Source organism: Phoenix dactylifera, chromosome 5, assembly GCF_009389715.1.
Source record: "Phoenix dactylifera cultivar Barhee BC4 chromosome 5, palm_55x_up_171113_PBpolish2nd_filt_p, whole genome shotgun sequence".
Lineage (NCBI taxonomy): Eukaryota > Viridiplantae > Streptophyta > Magnoliopsida > Arecales > Arecaceae > Phoenix > Phoenix dactylifera.
This window is the reverse complement of record NC_052396.1, coordinates 17,408,392-17,429,935: the sequence shown is the minus strand read 5'-3', so window position 1 is coordinate 17,429,935 and position 21,544 is coordinate 17,408,392.

Here is a 21,544-nt window from a genome sequence, read left to right as displayed (position 1 = left end):
GAGCTCAAGCATCTACTGGCTTCCCCTCTCCTGCTCACAAAGCCTCAACAGGGAGAGCTTCTTTATCTATATCTAGCTGTCTCCCCTGTAGCAGTAAGCTCGGTCTTGGTCCGAGAGGAGAGTAAACTCCAAAAGCCAGTATATTACACCAGCCGGGTCTTGAGGGACGCCGAGACCCGATACTCCAAGCTGGAGAAGACTGTCTATGCTCTGGTCATCTCAGCTCGAAGGCTCCGACCCTACTTCCAAGCCCACACAGTGGCCGTACTGACCGATCAGCCGGTCAAGCAGATCTTGCAGAGATCAGACCGTGCAGGCCGAATCACCAAATGGGCCATCGAGCTCGGGGAATTCGACCTCGAGTACCGATCCAGACCGGCGATCAAAGCACAAGCGCTCGCAGACTTTATAGTCGAGTGCATCATACCGGACGAGGCCGAGCCCGAGCCTGAGCCACCAACGGAGCCGACCCCGAGTTTGACATGGACTCTGCATGTCGATGGCTCTTCAAACTCGGGGGGTAGTGGAGCGGGACTTATCCTCACCAGCCCGGAGGGGGTGGTCGCCGAGCAAGCCTTGCGCCTCGAGTTTTTCGCTTCCAATAATATGGCGGAGTACGAAGCGCTTGTCGCCGGGCTCAAGCTAACCAAAGAGCTAGGAGTGAAGGACTTAAAGGCCTTCAGTGATTCTCAGCTCGTCGTCAACCAAATTATGGGCGACTTTGAAGCCAGAGACCCGACCATGCAGAAGTATCTTCAGAAGGTACGGGATCTCACCTCGATCCTGGATTCTTTTCACATTCAACATGTTACCAGGTCGGAGAATCTCAGGGCCGACCAGCTATCAAAACTGGCGTCCTCTCGCATGAGCGAGCTTCCCAAAATGGTAGTACCGGAGTATCTCCAAAAGCCCAGTACAGACGAGCCTGAGCAGACCCTCTGCACTGAGTTCGAGCCAAGCTGGATGGATGAACTCACCAGCTACCTGCAAGACGAAGTCCTCCCCACCGATGAACGAGAGGCTCGCCGATTCAAGCGCTCCGCCACCCGATACATATTATATGAGGGAAGGCTCTATCGGAGATCTTTCACATCTCCCCTCCTCAGATGCCTCCGCCCAACGGAGGCTGATTACGCCATGCGCGAAGTCCATGAAGGAATTTGTGGAAATCATCTGGGAGGGCGAGCATTGGCCCACAAAATTTTACGCCAAGGATATTATTGGCCGACACTCCAGAAGGACGCTGTTACGGGGGAACTTAGCCACCATGCCCCACGTGACCGGCACGCGCGCCCAGGAAGACTACGGCTGCCCCTTGATCCAGCAATCCGACCTCGGGTCGGATATCTTCGGCTCCGCAGCCCGACCCCGAGTCGGCTGCCCCTTGATCTAGCAATCCGACCTCGGGTCGGATATCTTCGGCTCCGCAGTCCGACCCCGAGTCGGTTGCCCCTTGATCCAGCAATCCGACCTCGGGTCGGCAATCTCTTGACAACAACAAACTGTTCCCCTGAGGTACGCCGCGGCCCCCTGCTCCACTACTCCCTGCAACGGCCGAATCCGGCGCTGCCCCACGATCCCCTATAACAGCCGTACAAAGCGGAGCTCCACTACGCCCTGCCATGGCCGTACCCAGCGCTGCCCCACGACGCCCTGTAACGGCCACGTCAGTGGCAACCCCATCGTGCCACACGATGACCAATCCCCAGAAAAAACCCCCAGCCTGATATATATGGGGCTGGGGGGGGAAGGGGGAGGGTAAGAAAGATTTTCCAGAGTATCATCTTACCTGCTACCTCTCCTTCTCCTTCTCCTTCGATCTCCCCTGACTTGATCGTCGGAGGGCCCCCACTACCCTGGTGGTGGTGCGAGGCTTGCTTGCAGGCTTCACGGCGGAGGGCGGAGCGCAACCAAAGCAACTCAAAGGGAACCCCGTTCACACCGCTGTGCCAATCGTTCTCGGTTTGGACCCCCAGCAACAGTTGGCGCTAGAGGAAGGGCCGGATCTCAGAGCGATCGTAATGGCACGGCGAGGTGGTCGTGGAGCTTCCAATGCTTCCGATCGCGGGGCCTCTCGCGCCTCTGGCCGGAAGGCCGCTGCATCTCCAACACACTCTCAGCAACACTCCACCGCCCCACCGCCCATTCAGACGGTCGAAGCCGCCTAGTTCGACCAGCTAGCCCAGCAGGTTCGCACCCTCGCGGAGGCGGTGCAGAATCTGCAGGGTGCGATGTCCCGGGCGCCGCAGCGGGCTCAGGAGCCGCTGCTGCCTGAGCGTTCGCCCGTCCTCCTCAACCCGCGCTCCTTCCTCTCTCATGGGGAGGAGCGCCGGTGCGAGGAGGATTCTCGAGCACGCTCCATTCTGCCGGGACCTTCCCACCGGAGCTGCGCGGGGTACGAGAGGCGGGCCCGGGCGCGTTCCCAGAACTCCCAGTCCTCGAGGAACCCGCGCTCCAGTCGGTCCCCCTCTCGCCGCTCCTTGTCTCCCACCCACCGGTCGCGCTCCCTGGACCGGCGGGTGGATGATCTCCACCGACAACTCCAGGTCCTGAAGGGCCATTCCAAAGATCCCTTCGCCGACTTAGAGATCTCCTCCCAGCCGGTGCTCGCCTCGAGGATCCTGCGGACCCCGAATCCGCCGGGGTTCAAAATGCCAGCGATCGAGCCCTATGACGGGGCGGCGGACCCGCGGGATCACGTCGAGAGTTTCAGGACCCTTATGCTCCTCCACGGAGCATCAGATCCCCTTCTCTGCAAGGCTTTCCCGGCAACCCTCCGTGGCCCGGCGAGAGCGTGGTTCGCCGGGCTGGAGGCTGACTCAATCCGGTCCTTCGACCAGTTCACTCGCCTCTTCATCACTCATTTCGCCGTCAGTAGCCGGCGGCGACTGGTCTCCGACTCCCTCTTTGATGTCCGGCAAAACGAGGGAGAAAGCCTGCGGGATTATCTTACCCGCTTCAACAGGGCTACGCTGGAGGTCCGGAACCTGAGTCAGGAGGTAGCTCTTTCAGCCCTGAAGCGTGGCTTCCGGAAGGGCAGACTCACCTTCTCCCTGGACAAACGCCTGCCGCGGAGCTTCCCAGAGCTGTTGTCCCGGGCGAACCAGTATGCGGACGCCGAGGAGGCGGCCGCCCACCGGAGCAAGGAGGCCGCCGAGATCCCTCAAAAGCTTGGGAAGAAAAGGTGGAAAGAGGCACGCCAGAGGAGCAGCCCGACGCCTCAGCGTCGGCGCAGAAGCCCGTCGCCGGCGAAGAACCACGGCGCCCCACGCCCTCGTTCTCCGCCCCGACGTTTTCACCGGTACACCCCTCTCCTGACTCCCCGGGCCCAGATCCTTATGGAGATCAAGGGGCGGGAGGACCTCCCGGCCCCGAGACAGATGCGGAGGATCCCTGGGAAGAGGCCCTCCCGGGCGTACTGTGAGTACCACCGAGACCACGGCCACGACACGGAGGACTGCTTCCAGCTTCGGGACGAGATCGAGGCTCTCATCCGCCGGGGGCGTCTCGGTCGATATGTGAGCGACCGACGTCCCCCCGCAGACTCGCGTCCGGCCGACCCGGCCCCTTCGGAGCCTCGGGAGCAGAATCGACCCGTTGCGGGCATGATCCACACTATCACTGGGGGCTGCCCCCGGCCCGTGAGGAGCGCAGGGGGCTTGGCGGAGGCGTCGGGGGCGGCCGTCGCAAAGAGGCAGAGGGTCGGCAATGTAATCACCTTTTGTGATGAGGATGTAAAGGGGATTCAGACTCCCCACGATGACGCCATGGTGATTTCCCTCACTATGGCAAACTATGATGTAAGGCGTGTTTTTGTGGATAGTGAAAGCTCAGCTGATATCTTGTTCTACGAGGCCTTCCAAAAGATGGGCTTGTCCAGACAATTGTTGCACAAAATATCCATCCCCCTCATAGGATTCACCGGTGACGCTGTCCCGGCGGAAGGTGTCGTTGAGCTGCCTGTGACTGCGGGCGTCGCACCCGCAGAAGCCACGGTGCGACTCGGATTCTTGGTCGTCCGTGTTCCCTCGGCCTACAACGCTATCCTCGGACGACCCGGACTGAACGCCCTTCGCGCGGTGGTCTCTACGTACCACTTGCTCATGCGGTTCCCCAAGGCGGTCGGGATCGGAGAGGTCCGAGGCGACCAACCGACCGCACGGCAATGTTTCCTAGCGACCCTCAAAGGGAAGAAACCCGCAGAAGCCCTAAGCGTCGAGTCCCTTGATGCCAGAGACGAGGTGGCCTTGCGGCAGGGGGAGCCGGCCGAGGGTGTGGTCGAAGTTCCCCTCGAGGAAGGCCACCGGGACCGGGTGGTCCGGGTCGGCGCCAATCTCGACCCGGGAGCTCGGGCCCGGTTGGTGGAATTCCTCCGAACAAATGCCGATGTATTTGCCTGGTCGGCGGCCGATGTACCTGGGATCAACCCGGAGGTCATTTCTCACGCCCTCAACGTCGACCCGACCCACCGGCCAGTGAAGCAGAAGAAGAGACACTGTGCCCCGGATCGGATCCGGGTGGTCGACCAGGAGGTAGACAAACTCTTGGAGGCAGGATTCATAAGGGAGGTGAGTTACCCCGAGTGGCTGGCAAATGTTGTACTTGTCCGGAAGGCGAGCGGGAAGTGGAGGATGTGCGTCGACTATACCGACCTGAACAAGGCGTGCCCTAGGGATAGCTTCCCGCTTCCGCGGATAGACCAACTGGTCGACGCGACTTCCGGATATCAGCTGCTGTCTTTCATGGACGCCTTCTCCGGTTACAACCAGATAATGATGGCCCCACAGGACAAGGAGAAAACTGCCTTCATAACGGACCGGGGGCTGTACTGCTACAAGGTAATGCCCTTCGGTCTGAAGAACGCTGGCGCCACTTACCAGCGCCTCGTCAACAAAATCTTCAAAGAGCAAATCGGCCGGAACATAGAGGTGTACGTGGATGATATGCTGGTGAAGAGCCGCCAGGCAGACCAGCACATCGTGGATCTGGAGGAGACTTTCACTACCTTACGGAAGTTTCGCATGAAGCTGAACCCAGCGAAGTGCGCCTTTGGCGCTTCGGCCGGGAGGTTCCTTGGTTTCATTGTCAACCAGCGGGGTATCGAAGCCAACCCGGACAAAATCAAGGCCATCCAAGGTATGTCCCCTCCGACCAAAGTAAAGGAAGTTCAGGAGCTCGCTGGAAGGGTCACCGCGCTCGGACGATTTGTGGCAAAATCGGCCGAACGCTGCCAACCATTCTTCAAGGTGTTAAAACGCCCAAAAGACTTTCTCTGGACGGCCGAATGTCAAGCAGCATTCGACCAGCTCAAGGAATACCTGGCGTCTCCTCCCCTACTGTCCAAGCCGCAAGAAGGGGAGATGCTCTACCTCTATCTGGCGGTCTCCCCAACCGCGGTCAGTGCGGTGCTGGTTCGGGAAGAGGCAAAGCTCCAGAAGCCTGTGTACCACATCAGCCGGGTCCTACGGGACGCCGAGACGCGGTATACGAAGGCTGAAAAGATCGCCTTCGCGCTGCTGACCGCGACCAGGAGGCTCCGCCCCTATTTCCAGGCCCATTCTGTCACCCTCTTAACTGATCAACCGTTACGACAGATCCTCGGCAACCTCGAGAATGCGGGACGGCTGGTGAAGTGGGCAGTAGAACTCGGTGAGTTCGACATCCGCTACCAGCCTCGACCCGCCATCAAGGCCCAGGTGCTCGCGGACTTTCTCGCTGAGTGCACGGTGCAGGAGACGGAACCTAGACCGCCGGAAACGCCCAGCCTCGACCTCCCGACCTGGACGCTTCACATCGATGGGTCGTCGAACCCCGAGGGTGGAGGGGCCGGGCTGGTCCTTACCAGTCCTGATGGAGTGATAGCCGAGTATGCCTTGAGGTTTGGATTTCCAGTTACCAACAACGAGGCGGAATACGAGGCCCTAGTCGCAGGACTCAAACTCACCGGGGAGCTCGGCATCCGGCGTTTGAAGGTCTTCACCGACTCCCAGCTGGTGGTCATGCAGGTCCGTGGGGAGTTCGAGGCCCGGAGCCCGACCATGCAGAACTACGTTCGGAAGGTGCAAGCACTCATTCCCGACCTCGGCAGTGTCGACATCCAGCAGGTCCCCAGAAGCGAAAATGCCAGGGCCGACAGGTTGTCCCGCTTGATGGGCGCAGAGGCGCACAACTTGTCGAGGGCAATCTACCTGGAGACCCTGGATGCCCCGAGCATCGGCGAGGCTGGAGCGGTGATGGCGATTGATCCGGAGCCGTCTTGGATGGACCCGCTCGTCGCCTACCTCGCCGAAGGGATCCTCCCTGAAGACGAAGATCAAGCTCGGCGACTTGTCAGGAAGTCCGCCCACTACGTACTCTATGAAGGGAGGCTGTATCGGACCTCGTTTACCGCCCCCCTCTTAAGGTGCCTCCGCCCCTCGGAGGCGGCCTACGTCCTCGGCGAAGTCCATGAGGGCGTCTGCGGATCGCACTCGGGGGCTAGGTCCTTGGCGCACAAGATCATGAGGCAAGGCTATTATTGGCCTACTTTGTTGGAGGACTCAAAGGATCACGTACGGAAATGCGACGCCTGCCAGCGCCACGCCAACGTCCAGAGAGCCCCTTCTGTCCCCTTGGCACCAATCACCGCACCCTGGCCCTTCGCACAGTGGGGAATGGATATCCTCGGACCATTCCCCGTCGCTTCCGCCCAGCGGAAATTCTTGATTGTTGCAATCGACTACTTCACCAAGTGGGTGGAGGCAGAGCCGCTGGCCACTATCACGGAGGCGCAAGTCCGGAAGTTCGTGAAGAAAAACATCATTGTCCGATTTGGGGTACCCCGGGTCCTCATCTCGGATAATGGTCGACAGTTCGACAACAAGCATTTCCGCGACTTCTGCGAGGAATTCGGGATCGAGCATCGGTTCACATCTGTGTCGCATCCCCAAACCAACGGTGAGGCCGAGGTAACAAACCGGACAATCCTCCAAGGAATTAAGGCGCGAATCGGTCGGACGGGTCAAGCTTGGATCGAAGAACTTGAGAACGTCCTTTGGGCGTATCGGACCACGCATTGGACCCCTACCGGGGAGACGCCTTTCAGCCTAACCTATGGCACGGAAGCGGTTGTCCCCGTGGAGCTCGGACTCCCCTCGCCCCGGGTGGCTACGCACCGACCCGAGGCCAATTCGGAGCAACTCCGAGGAAACTTGGACCTCTTGGAAGAAGCGAGGGAAATGGCGCAGGTTCGGATGGCGATGTATCAGCGGAGGGTGGCCCGATATTATAACTCCAAGGTCCGACCAAAACTTTTCAGAATCGGAGATCTGGTGCTAAGGCGAGCTAAAGCATCTCAACCCGCGGAAGGTGGGAAGCTGGCGCCAAATTGGGAAGGCCCGTATAGGGTTCGCTGGGTAAACCGACCTGGCTCCTACCAGTTGGAGGCCCTAGATGGTCGAGAAATTCCAAGGAGCTGGAATTCCGCTAACCTACGGGTGTATTACCAGTAGAAAGACAAAGCCAGAAAGACAGTTCAAAAAATGTATAGTCCTTTTCATCTCAATAATTCCTGGTTACAATGGCGTGTTCGTGTGATTACAAAGAATTCCCAGAGGGGAATTGGGGAGTAAAGAAAGTAAGGAAGAGGTGGGGACTCCGTTAAGCTGAGGATCTGGGATCCCGAACCCTCCATCCGAAGCAGCTGCAATCCCGCCGGGCGTGGGTGCTTACCCCGGAGGCGCCATCGACGCCTCACGCAAAAGACGAAGAGCCGGCGCGGACGAAGAAGAAGTTCGCACTGCTTCTAGAGGAACGCCACCTCCAAGGGATATTCCGGTCCTCCCCAGGAGAAGGGGAGGAAAGGAATACAAGGGAGAAGAGCGCGAGGAGGCGCGATCCCGGATGAAGCGTCTAGCGCAGAGCTCAATCGGGAGGTGGGACTGAAAAGAGGGGGGATGTGATCCCGGATGAAACGCCTAGAGCGGAGTTCCGCCGGGGAGAATCTCCTTGTTGATCCCAGATGAAACGGCTAGTTGGCGGAAGTCGCGAGGGGCGCGCCTCCCGTTCCTCCGGCAGGGGTTTCCCAGCCACGCACCGGAGAGGAGGTCCACGATCCATGGCAACCTGAACAGCTCCGGCTTGGCAGGCTCCACCGCACCTGCACTTATATTTATAGCCAAACTGTGGCCCCCCGGTCGTTCCGATGCAGGTGGCTCCAATAAATGCGGGCGCAACGAATCCGGAGCCGTTCCGGCTCTCGAGGCGTATCCTCCCACGACCTCCTAAGCGTCGTTCTCCTTAATTGCATTCTTCATGCAGGACACTCCGGGCGGCGTGTATCCCACGGCCCACATATCTCCGCACGCGCCCAGGCCGCATCCGCCTCGAAGAACGCGCGTATCGCGGCCGCTTAACTGGTACTCCTCGCAAGCAGCAACTGGCCGATCCGATTTCCCAGGTAACGCCTCAATTAGCATTTAATAGCCTTCTGGTGTTCCCCAGGCGACGCTTCGAGAGGAGGAGAAATACGATCGCAGCTGGCCACGGAGAAACCCCGTCGAGCGGCAAGTGATAGGCGCGCGACCAACGAGTGGAATTCCCCGAGGCTCGGCCCTCGAATGCCAGGCTAACCCGATGATCATCTCGGGAGCAGACTAGCCTTAAGCCCCGACCGGTCGCCTCGGCTTGCGCCAGCCTTGGCCGACCAACGAGCGGAATTCCCCGAGGCTCGGCCCTCGGATGCCAGGCTAACCCGATGATCATCCCAGGAGCAGACTAGCCTGAAGCCCCGACCGGTCGCCTCGGCTTGCGCCAGCCTTGGCCGACCAACGAGCGGAATTCTCCGAGGCTCGGCCCTCGGATGCCAGGCTAACCCGATGATCATCCCGGGAGCAGACTAGCCTGAAGCCCCGACCGGTCGCCTCGGCTTGCGCCAGCCTTGGCCGACCAACGAGCGGAATTCCCCGAGGCTCGGCCCTCGGATGCCAGGCTAACCCGATGATCATCCCGGGAACAGACTAGCCTGAAGCCCCGACCGGTCGCCTCGGCTTGCGCCAGCCTTGGCCGACCAATGAGCGGAATTTCCCGAGGCTCGGCCCTCGGATGCCAGGCTAACCCGATGATCATCCCGGGAGCAGACTAGCCTGAAGCCCCGACCGGTCGCCTCGGCTTGCGCCAGCCTTGGCCGACCAACGAGCGGAATTCCCCGAGGCTCGGCCCTCGGATGCCAGGCTAACCCGATGATCATCCCGGGAGCAGACTAGCCTGAAGCCCCGACCGGTCGCCTCGGCTTGCGCCAGCCTTGGCCGTCCAACGAGCGGAATTCCCCGAGGCTCGGCCCTCGGATGCCAGGCTAACCCGATGATCATCCCGGGAACAGACTAGCCTGAAGCCCCGACCGGTCGCCTCGGCTTGCGCCAGCCTTGGCCGACCAATGAGCGGAATTCCCCGAGGCTCGGCCCTCGGATGCCAGGCTAACCCGATGATCATCCCGGGAGCAGACTAGCCTGAAGCCCCGACCGGTCGCCTCGACTTGCGCCAGCCTTGGCCGACCAACGAGCGGAATTCCCCGAGGCTCGGCCCTCGGATGCCAGGCTAACCCGATGATCATTCCGGGAGCAGACTAGCCTGAAGCCCCGACCGGTCGCCTCGGCTTGCGCCAGCCTTGACCGACCAACGAGCGGAATTCTCCGAGGCTCAGTCCTCGGATGCCAGGCTAACCCGATGATCATCCCGGGAGCAGACTAGCCTGAAGCCCCGACCGGTCGCCTCGGCTTGCGCCAGCCTTGGCCGACCAACGAGCGGAATTCCCCGAGGCTCAGTCCTCGGATGCCAGGCTAATCCGATGATCATTCCGGGAGCAGACTAGCCTGAAGCCCCGACCGGTCGCCTCGGCTTGCGCCAGCCTTGGCCGACCAATGAGCGAAATTTCCTGAGGCCTAACCCTCGGATGCCTGGCCTAGCGCCGGAAGAATTTCCTGAGGCCTAACCCTCGGATGCCTGGCCTAGCGCCGGAAGAATTTCCTGAGGCCTGACCCCCGGATGCCTGGCCTAGCGCCGGAAGAATTTCCTGAGGCCTCACCCCCGGATGCCTGGCCTAGCGCCGGAAGAATTTCCTGAGGCCTAACCCTCGGATGCCTGGCCTAGCGCCGGAGGAATTTCCTGAGGCGTAACCCTCGGATGCCTGGCCTAGCGCCGGAAGAATTTCCTGAGGCCTAACCCTCGGATGCCTGGCCTAGCGCCGGAAGAATTTCCTGAGGCCTAACCCTCGGATGCCTGGCCTAGTGCCGGAGGAACTTCAAGAGTCAGGAGTCGGCGAGACGCTACCAAGAGTTAAAAAGAGGAGCGAACGAACAGTCCGACAGCAACGGCAGCAGCATAAGGGAGAAACTCGAGGATGCCTGTGGAGAGAAAGGCGGACGGGGAGGGCCCCCGGTTAAATAGGCGGAAAGGCGGGTGACGCCTCGGTGACGCCAGAGGACGCCTGGCTGCCGAAGGATCGTTCGCGCCCCAAAGGCGAATCGACGCCATTAAGGAAGGATGTCCGCCGAAATCCGCAGACTGCCAGATCAGCGACAACCGCCATACGCCATAAAGAAGGCGAGGAGCTCGGGGCGCGCGCGCCATACCGAGGGATGGCGGCAATCTCGAAGCGTCACTCCCTTCACCCGTTCCCCTCCTAGTTCCAGGCTCGGAAGTGGGGGGCTACTATTACGGGGGAACTTAGCCACCATGCCCCACGTGACCGGCACGCGCGCCCAGGAAGACTACGGTTGCCCCTTGATCCAGCAATCCGACCTCGGGTCGGATATCTTCGGCTCCGCAGCCCGATCCCGAGTCGGCTGCCCCTTGATCTAGCAATCCGACCTCGGGTCGGATATCTTCGGCTCCGCAGTCCGACCCCGAGTCGGTTGCCCCTTGATCCAGCAATCCGACCTCGGGTCGGCAATCTCTTGACAACAACAGACTGTTCCCCTGAGGCATGCCGCGGCCCCCTGCTCCACTACTCCCTGCAACGGCCGAATCCGGCGCTGCCCCACGATCCCCTATAACAGCCGTACAAAGCGGAGCTCCACTACGCCCTGCCATGGCCGTACCCAGCGCTGCCCCACGACGCCCTATAACGGCCACGTCAGTGGCAACCTCATCGTGCCACACGATGACCAATCCCCGAAAAACCCCCCAGCCTGATATATATGGGGCTGGGGGGGAAGGGGGAGGGTAAGAAAGATTTTCCAGAGTATCATCTTACCTGCTACCTCTTCTTCTCCTTCTCCTTCGATCTCCCCTGACTTGATCGTCGGAGGGCCCCCACTACCCTGGTGGTGGTGCGAGGCTTGCTTGCAGGTTTCACGGCGGAGGGCGGAGCGCAACCAAAGCAACTCAAAGGGAACCCCGTTCACACCGCTGTGCCAATCGTTCTCGGTTTGGACCCCCAGCAACAGACGCTATGAACTTCGTCCAAAGATGTGACCGGTGCCAGAGGAACGCCAATGTTCAACGCCGACCTTCGGCTCCCTTGACTTCAATCAGTTCCCCTTGGCCTTTTGCCCAGTGGGGAATTGACATTCTAGGGCCACTTCCACTGGCCACCGGGCAAAGGAAGTTCCTGGTCATCTCCATCGACTATTTCACAAAGTGGGTGGAAGCTGAGCCCCTCGCCCGGATCACCGAGCAGAAGATGCGGGATTTCGTCTGGAAGTCCATAATCTGCAGATTCGGGCTTCCCCGCATCCTCATCTCTGACAACGGTCGCCAGTTTGACAACATTCACTTCAGAGAATTCTGCTCCGAGCTTGGCATTGACCACCGCTTCACCTCGGTCGCGCACCCTCAGACGAACGGAGAAACCGAGGTAACAAACCGTACTATTTTGCAGGGTCTCAAAGCCAGGCTCGACAAATCCAAAGGACAATGGGTCGAAGACCTATACAATGTCCTGTGGGCTTACCGGACCACGTTCCACGTCCCCACCGGCGAGACTCCCTTCAACCTGACATACGGGACGGAGGCTGTCATCCCACTGGAGATTGAGATTCCTTCTCCAAGAGTCGAGCATCACGACGCCAGCTCCAACTCTTTGCAGCTTAGAAGCAACCTTGACCTAGTCGAGGAAACAAGGGAGGCCGCCCGAGTTCGTATGGCGAGGTACCAGCAAAGGACAGCTCAATACTACAACGCCAGGGTCAAAGTCAAATCTTTCAGACCAGGGGACCTTATCCTCAGAAGAGCTGAAGCCTCCCAACCAACTGAGCAAGGGAAGCTGGCCCTGAACTGGGAAGGACCATACCGAGTCACGCGCATCCGCCGACCCGGAACTTATAAATTGGAGTCTCTAGATGGGACACCCATTCCGCGGAGCTGGAGCTCTGAAAATCTCCGCGTGTACCACCAGTAGAACCCCAAGGGGTCCCTCATTATTCAACTATTGAATTTCATTTTATGAATTTCATTTCATAATAAACTCATGGTCTGCATACTCATTTCAAGCTCACTGATTTTCCTGGTTATCTCATGGTCCCAGGTTTATTTCTCCTCCCCTGACCACGGTTGGGATGCCCCGATATCTCGGGATGATAGAGTACCTACGTGGACTCCCTGAAGACGGTTCGTGAGTTCGTGATGCGCTCCCCGTCGGCCAACGAGCTCGGCTCGTTCTCCTACCCTGACCACGGTCAGGATGCCCCGAGACGTCGGAATGCCCCGATCCATCGGGATGCCCTGAGACGTCAGGATGCCCCAATATATTGGGATGCCCTGTCACAACGGGATGCCCCGATCCGTCGGGATGGCTCGAGACGTCGAGATGCGGTCTTAAGTGACTAGACGAGCTCGGCTCGTTCTCCATCGACTTCCACCGGCGAGCTCGGCTCGTTCTCCATCGACTTCCACCGGCGAGCTCGGCTCGTTCTCCATCAGCCAACGAACTCGGCTCGTTCTTCTACCCTGACCACGGTCAGGACGCCCCGAGACGTCGGGATTCTCCGATCCGTCGGGATGCCCCGAGACGTCGGGATGCCTCGGCTATAGGGATGCTCGAGACGTCGAGATATGAGTTGCGGTCCTCTCTGACCAGACGAGCTCGGCTCGTTCTCCATCGACTTCCACCGACGAGCTCGGCTCGTGCTCCATCGGCCAACGAGCTCGGCTCGTTCTCCTACCCTGACCACGGTCAGGATGCCCTGAACGTCGGGATGCCCCGATCCGTCGGGATGGCTCGAGACGTTGAGATACGGTCTTAAGTGACCGACGAGCTCGGCTCGTCCTCCATCGACTTCCACCGACGAGCTCGGCTCGTGCTCCATCGGCCAACGAGCTCGGCTCGTTCTCCTACCCTGACCACGGTCAGGATGCCCCGAGACGTCGGGATGCCCCGATCCGTCGGGATGGCTCGAGACGTCGAGATACGGTCTTAAGTGACCGACGAGCTCGGCTCGTCCTCCATCGACTTCCACCGACGAGCTCGGCTCGTGCTCCATCGGCCAACGAGCTCGGCTCGTTCTCCTACCCTGACCACGGTCAGGATGCCCCGAGACGTCGGGATGCCCCGATCCGTCGGGATGGCTCGAGACGTCGAGATACGGTCTTAAGTGACCGACGAGCTCGGCTCGTCCTCCATCGACTTCCACCGACGAGCTCGGCTCGTGCTCCATCGACCAACGAGCTCGGCTTGTTCTCCTACCCCGACCTAGGCCGGGATGCCTCGAGACGTCGAGATGCCCCGATTCTTCGGGATGCCCCGATAAGTTGGGATGCGGTCTTCACTGACCAAGACGAGCTCGGCTCGTTCTCCACCGGCTTCAACCAACGAGCTCGGCTCGTTCTCCCTCACCGGATTTCTCTGCCGACGTCCTTAAGGAGCGGATCCCGAGCAGAGGAAGCGTCTTCAGTCGCCTCGGCGCAAGGACGCACACGGTACAAGGTACCCATTTATTTAATGTTTTTACATTATCTTATCTATTCTTGGATCTCTGCCGACGTCCTTAAGGAGCGGATCCCGAGCAGAGGAAGCGTCTTCAGTCGCCTCGGCGCAAGGACACACACGGTACAAGGTATCCATTTATTTAATATTTTTTACATTATCTTATCTATTCTTGGATCTCTGCCGACGCCCTTAAAGAGCGGACCCCGAGCAGAGGAAGCATCTTCAGTCGCCTCGGCGCAAGGACGCACACGGTACAAGGTACCCATTTATTTAATGTTTTTACATTATCTTATCTATTCTTGGATCTCTGCCGACGTCCTTAAAGAGCGGACCCCGAGCAGAGGAAGCGTCTTCAGTCGCCTCGGCGCAAGGACGCACAAGGTACAAGGTACCCATTTATTTAATGTTTTTTACATTATCTTATCTATTCTTGGATCTCTGCCGACGCCCTTAAAGAGCGGACCCCGAGCAGAGGAAGCATCTTCAGTCGCCTCGGCGCAAGGACGCACACGGTACAAGGTACCCATTCATTTAATGTTTCTACATTATATTTTGGATTTCTCTGCCGACGTCCTCAAAGAGTGGACTTCGAGCAGAATGTTTTAGTCGCCTCGGCGTGAAAACACTCACGATACCAACAAACTTGGTATAAACCTAGTCTGTTGAATCCCCGTCACGAGCTGACGAGCATTCGACCCATTCGCTGGAAAAGAATCCGGTCCGCTCCGGCAACCCGAGGCTCGAATTCAAAGTTCACTACGCTAAAAAATCCAAGTCCTAGCGACCGCCCCAGGGCTTGGTCGAATTCTGGACTAGGCTCGGAAAAATTCTCCGAGCCCAAATCCCCTTGGTATAAGCATGAGCGTCGCTATGCCACTGGTCGAAGGACCGAGCAATGGAGCTCGGCTAACCAAACCTAAAACCAAACCCTGTGGCGGGTAAAGCTGAGGCCCTAGAGCCCATGTCCTCGGAACCTAAAATGGATCCGAGCAGAGAAACTTGGACTACAATAGACGAGTTTCCAAAAAAGTATATTCATTTCAAAAAGCCCGTAGGCTGAGTACAAAAATTCGGGTTCGGCCCTTACAAGTATGGGGGGCCATCCCGACTTTACAAAATAACAAAAATTACACTAAGGCTCGAGCTCGACCACTTCGGCTTCGGCAGTATCGGGAGCGGTAGGCTCAGCAGTCGGGGCTTCAGTAGCCTCGGCAGCAATGGGAGTAGCCTCAGGGGCGGCTTCGGGGGCGGCTTCGGTCGCCTCGGCTGGACCTCCCTAGTCGGCCCCTGGAGTTTCTGCCTCCGCCTCCGCCCTCTCGACCCCTGCTCCCGGTTGGAGCAGGTTTACATCGAAATCCGGGAGAAGCCGCCGCAGTTGGTTGCGGAAGTCCCGGAAGCCCTGAATTAGCCCGTTCACGCCCTCCTCTGCTAGGAGGTCGTGAAACTCCTCCGACTCGCGGAAGAGCCTTACCGCGTTCTGGGCTTGCTCCCGAGCCTCGAGCTCCCGAGCCTCGTGGTATGCGGCCTTCCGCTCGAGGGTTTTTATTTCCCGCTCGAACTCCAAGTGTCGGAGGCGGGCATTCCCCACCTCCTGCTCGCGGGAGGCCAACGCCAGCTCGGCTGCGGCCAAACGAGCCTCGGCGGCGCGCACTTCGGACCTTGTTAGTGTGTGCGCGCCCTTCTCTTCATCGAGCTCGGCGGTCAGAGCTCGAATTCTTTCCTCGGATGCTCCAATTCTCTCTTGGAGCACCTGACGTTCGGCCTCGGAGGCCTGGTACCTCGCCTCGGCGGCCAGGTACCTCGCCTGGGCCTCCTCGTAACCGCGCTGGCACCTCCGGGTCCGCTCCCGGTAGTCTTGGACTATGTGCATCAGCATTTCTGTCTCGTGCAAGTGCTGTAAAAGAGACGAAAAGAAAAACATAAGGCGCTGCGAGTAAACTTTTTACAAATTACACAGATGGAAATTTTTACTTACCCGGACGGCGTTGCAGCGGGTAGCGTCCATGAAGGCATTGTAGCTCATGGACTGTATCGTGGCCCGGTCGGCCGGGAGCAGCGCGACCCGAAATACTTCGCGCGCCACTCGAGGGTTTTTGAGGGCTGAATCGCCCTCGAATACCGACCAGGTGAGTGCAAGAGGCACTCGCTCCCCCGAGCCTGATGGGCTCGGAAGGCCAGCATCGGCTGGCCTAGGCGGAGCCGACCCCGAGGCTCCGTGACTGCTCCCCGGCTCGGATCTAGGGGGCTGGGGTCGGACAAGCGGCCGATCTGACTGCCGCACGACTGAGGCGGGGCGCGCAAGCTCCTCCCCTGGTCGGCAACTGAAGCATCCTGCCGACCAGGAATTTGTGCCAAGGGCACCGGGCATGGGAGCACCACCGAAGCTCCCCGGGAGCCCGAGCCCCTGGAATCCGCACCCTCCCTCTGACCAGCATCGGGGTGCGCGGGGCGAGAAGGCCCCACCTCGGAGTGCGCAGGGCGAGAAGGACCCGCCTCGGCCACTGCTGTCGCCGGGGTCACTGGGGTCGCCGAGACCTTCTGTTTCTTTCTCGGCTCGGTGGGCTCGCCCGAGAGCTCGGCGGCCCTCTTCTGGAAGCGAGCATAGAGGACTTCGCTTTTAGTCACCATCTTTGCGATATCTGCAAAGGCGAACAGGATTAGAACATTAGAACAGTAAGGAAATAAAAAGAGACATTGTAACTATCCTTACCGTGGGGACGTGCCGAGCTCAAGCCCACGTTCACCAAAGCGTCCTCACATATGAGGCCGTTCAGTAAGATGCCGTCCCCGAGGCTGCGGATGGCGTCGAGGATCCCCTGCTCACGTGGAGAAAGTCTGGGGGGTTTGTTGATGGACTTGAGCTGAGCCGGTCCCCACCTGGGGTCAAACCCCCAGGACTGTGCAGAACCAAAGAAGAAGAATTTCTCCTTCCAGCCATGAATGGATGAGGGGGCACCATGAAAAAGTGGCCGACCCGCCCGAAGGGCGATATACAGCCACTCACCGTCTCCCGGATTCGACTTAAAAATAAAAAGCCGCCGAAAAACGTTGACAGGGGTCGGAATCCCGTGCAGTAAGCATAGTGACAGAAAATCGATCACTGTCCTCCAGGCATTCGGAGCGAGTTGCGCCGGAACCAGCCGGCATACCATCAGCAACTCATTCACGAAGCCGTGAAGAGGAAATCGGAGACCGGCCCAGAGTGACTCTAGGTACACTCCAATCCGGCCTACCGGAGGATCGGTTACCCGATCCCCACACCTGGCGGGTTCCAAGCGGAACCCGTGAAGAGGGAAAAACCACTCTTCGGTCATTTCGACCTCCAGGACACTCATGGTAGACTCGACCTCACTGGGGAGAGAACCCATTGTAAGGGAAGAAAGGGATTAAGAAAGAAAAAAGGACGACCTGGGGAAGACGCCGGAGAATAGAACTTCGGACCGTGAAAGGCTGAAGGAAGAAAAGCTGGAAGAAGGCGATAAGAATGGGACAGAAGGCCAGGGGAGAGTTTATATAAACCTCCCCAACGGCCCCGATCGGCAAAAAGAAAAGCCGCACCCCGTTGAGATGACCGCACGTGTCGGTCCAAAAGACAGAACGACGCATTTAATTAGGGCTAACGCTTCGAACGCCGAAGCGCCCCATCGGATCGTGCGGCCCCATCATGAGCCCACGGCGCGAGGACGCCTCGCAAAAGGGGTCCCAATAATAAGGCTTTTCGGGAAAGAAGAGACGCCGCCTATTAAAGGCATCTCGAAGCGTCCGATAATCCAAAATGCGCAATAAATTAAAATTTTCGGAATTCGTAACGACCCAACTGAAGCTACTTCCCGCGCTCCAGCTGGTAGCCAACTGGAACTCGGAAGTCGGGGGTAGTGTTTGGGGAAAAACCCCAAGTCATACCGCCACGGTGGCGCGCGGCCAAAAAGCGCCGGCCGGAAAGGCGCTCGGCCAAAGGGTGCCGACCAGAGAGCACCAACCAGAGGGGTGCTCGGCTAGAAAGAGCCGACCAGAGGACGCCGACCAGAAAGCACCAACCAGAGGGGTGCTCGGCTAGAAAGAGCCGACCAGAAAAGCGCTCGATTAGAGGGCGCTGACCAGAGAGGAAAGAGCGCGAAATAAAGGCGCTCGACCAAAAGGCGCCGACCAGAAGCATTAGAAGCGACCCCGCCACAGGGCGCCCCATTGGGCGACCAGCTCGGCTCGACACCCCTGCCGAGCCGATTGCCTTGACCAGATGTTCAACCCCTGCCTAACCCCCTGAGGGACTTGACAACTCCACTACAACCTGCCGCTATCTCCAAGCCGTCAAGGCATAAGATCTCCGCAGGTATTTGGCACGACCTGCCATTAATGCATGAGACCCCCTCAAGTCTCCGATGCACTCAGTCATTTAATGAACACGGCTCAAGACGATCTCCGGATCACTGAACCATCAAAGCGTATGGCTCTCCCTGACCGCCGGTTCACTCGGTAATAAATGCACTTACCATCCATGGACCCCGGGCCTACCACGGCCGGCGGTTCAACCACTCCAACAGGTCCGATCGACCGTGACAACTTCCTGGTTCCAGTCTGATTCGGCCTCATATTCCACTACGCCATTAATGGGCCAAATCGTGCCCAATTATTACAAAAGAGGACAAACTCCCTGTCACCTCCCGGGCAACATAAAATCCCTCTATAAAAGGGAGCCTGGGAGGAAAGAAGAGGGGGACCGGAACGCAAGTAAACAGCACAGACACAATTGAGCACAATATCCTCTTCATCTTCTTCACTCTCTGGCTTGCTCTCTCCACATATTTGCCCCCTCTGACTTAAGCATCGGAGGGCCGGCGCTGGGGAGCCCGGCCACCGGCTTTTTTGCAGGACGGGACAGGACAGGACGCACTCTCCTCTCCGCTCTCTCACACCCCCCAGGAGGGCACAGGAGGACGCAGCCGGCCGGCGCACCGCCGTCCGCCCTCCCCGCGGCGGAGCTCCTCCTTCCTCGGCTTCGCGGCGGCCCCCGGGTCCAATTTCCAGCAACAATACATATTTTTTTTTTGAAGTTTACTATTTTTTTCATAAACTGGTGCTATAAATCCAATATCAGGCTATGGCCACATAATCCAGTGGCATTGATTAGAATACACAAAGTGCCAAATACCGTTATTTTTAACCACTAGTGGTTCACTGTCCAAATACTACTATTCTAACACCGGTGGTTTGATATCAAAATCAGTTTCTCAGATTATAAGTCGACAGGGCCAATGAATAATCTCTATTGGCGTGGCCAGATTATAGGTGTGTTAAGAATATATATATATATATATATATATATATATATATATATATATATATATATATATATATATATATATATATAACAATTTTTATAATTTGCCTAGTCATATTTTTCAAATTTTATAATATAGCATATAGAAAATGATTTTTCTTAGAACAAAGATCAACTTATTCTCTATGAAAGGTCAACCTTTTGGTGTTTGTTTTTATATATCAGAAAATTAACCCAGGTAGTTATAACTCTCTCACTCTACCTCTTTGATTTTGCTCATCATCTTACTTAGAATCACAAAAAATATAAGACTCCTTTTTCCAATGAAGCAAAGCAAACTTATCAAAAGCAATATCGCTACTAACAATGAATTTGGGTTATTTGGATCTGGGCATTGCAACCTATATCATTTCACCCCATATGTATAGCCGAAAAATATGCACTTTTTTTTCTATTTTGAAAAGGTCACAAACCCCTTCTCCATCATTCTCTCTCTTTCTCTATTATCTCTATTTCTCTCTCTACATGGCTTAGTGGACCCTTGCGGAACGGTCCCATACTTTCTTTATTGACTCTAGGTTAATCATAGCAGAGGGTCTGAGACCGGCGTTGTTGTGACCATCCATTGTGCCAGCCTCCACCCTTGACCTTCGCCAGCTATCGCACCATTGACGACCTGGTGTATTCCCCTTGCTTTGACTGGACACCTATTTCTTGATATAATTAATTAGGTTATATCATTTTGACTGATTCGGGCCATTGGGTATCACCACTCAGTCGATCTTGTCCATCTTCCTATGCAAATCTCTTCTTATGGTCAGCCTTGAATTTGTAAAGGGATGCAGTCATTCCAACAAGAATACTCTAAATCCTAAATTGGGGTAAAATCGTAACCCTTTATTTATTTTTGAATTAGGGTAGCATAAGGACCAAAAATTTATGGTTAAGGGTAAATTCAAACATTAAAATGAAATTAGAAAATTAGCAATTAATTAATTAATATTTTTGATGGTTGATAAAGTACAAATTGGAGTTGTACTAATGTTTAATTAATTGAATATGTTAGGGGTGAACTTGGACCGATAAATATTTTATTTAGGTTTTACTGGCAATACGCATAAGGACCCCTGTAAGCAATCAGCTATATGTATATATGTGTTTATTTATATATTTATATATCGTGTGTCAATGGTTCTTGGTTTTGCATGGGATGATTATAATTTGTCGCATGATTGCTAGTATGAAATTTTCGCATGGGAGGCATATGGAGATTCTTCAATATTAGGATCACCATCCTATCAAATGTTATTACATAGGATGGATATTTTTTTTTATGTTTCAACCCGCTTGGGAAGAAACAAGATTTGAAATTCTTACCCTTTACATGTTTCTTTCTGCAAACAAAACATTTAGCTACCTGATTTCTATGGCCAACAAGATTGGGGCGTCACCTATGCTTACATGACTTATCATATTTGGTTAAACAGAAATACCCACATCTTTGAGGGGAGGAGGTCTCCTCCGTGAGCTGTGGTGGACAGGGCTATCCATCATGCGGCCGAGATCATCGACACTACCAGGACGACTTCACCTGGGAGGATTAGAAATACCTGGGATTCTCATATAGCTGTCATAACGCCCAGAGTCACTTTTGTCACTTAGGAACCCCCATCCCCTGGTCACCTCAAGGTGAACTTCGATGGTAGTGTGCTAGCAGGAGGAAACAGAGGTGGGATGGGGTTCGTGATCTGAGATCACAATTTCTACCTGATTACTACGAGAGGGCGACGCATCCATGATACGACAATTATAGGAGCGGAACTCAGGATGGCATGGGAGGGTATCACATATGCGAGGTCTATTCTAGGGGTTGGTGAGATCATCCTGAAAAGGAGACTTTGCCATGGTGATTGACTGGATTCAGGATGTTGTGCAATAGGCTGATGCTCATCCTCTCTTTAGCAATATACAATAGATGGTGCGAGATTGTGACTTCTTTCAGACTGCCCATGTATACCGGGAGGCAAACAGGGCAGCTGACTGGGTTGCCTCCTTTGCTGCTCATTACTTCGGAGAGGTCTCATGGATATGGGCAGATGTTGTACCCTCTTCTTTAGGCCACATTATGTATCTTGACTCAATTTGTTGTACTCATGCCAGATTAACGTGAGCGACTATTTTACCCAAAAAATAAATAAATAACATCGCAGTGGACGTTCTAAGATTGGACCCACTTCATTTTTTGGGTCGAGTTGACCCGTGACCCAATCCAACCCGACCTGCTTAGAACTAAACCGCCTGTGGGACTGAATTGGGTTCTAAGATTGAACAATTTCATTTTTCGGGTCGAGTTTGGGTTTACA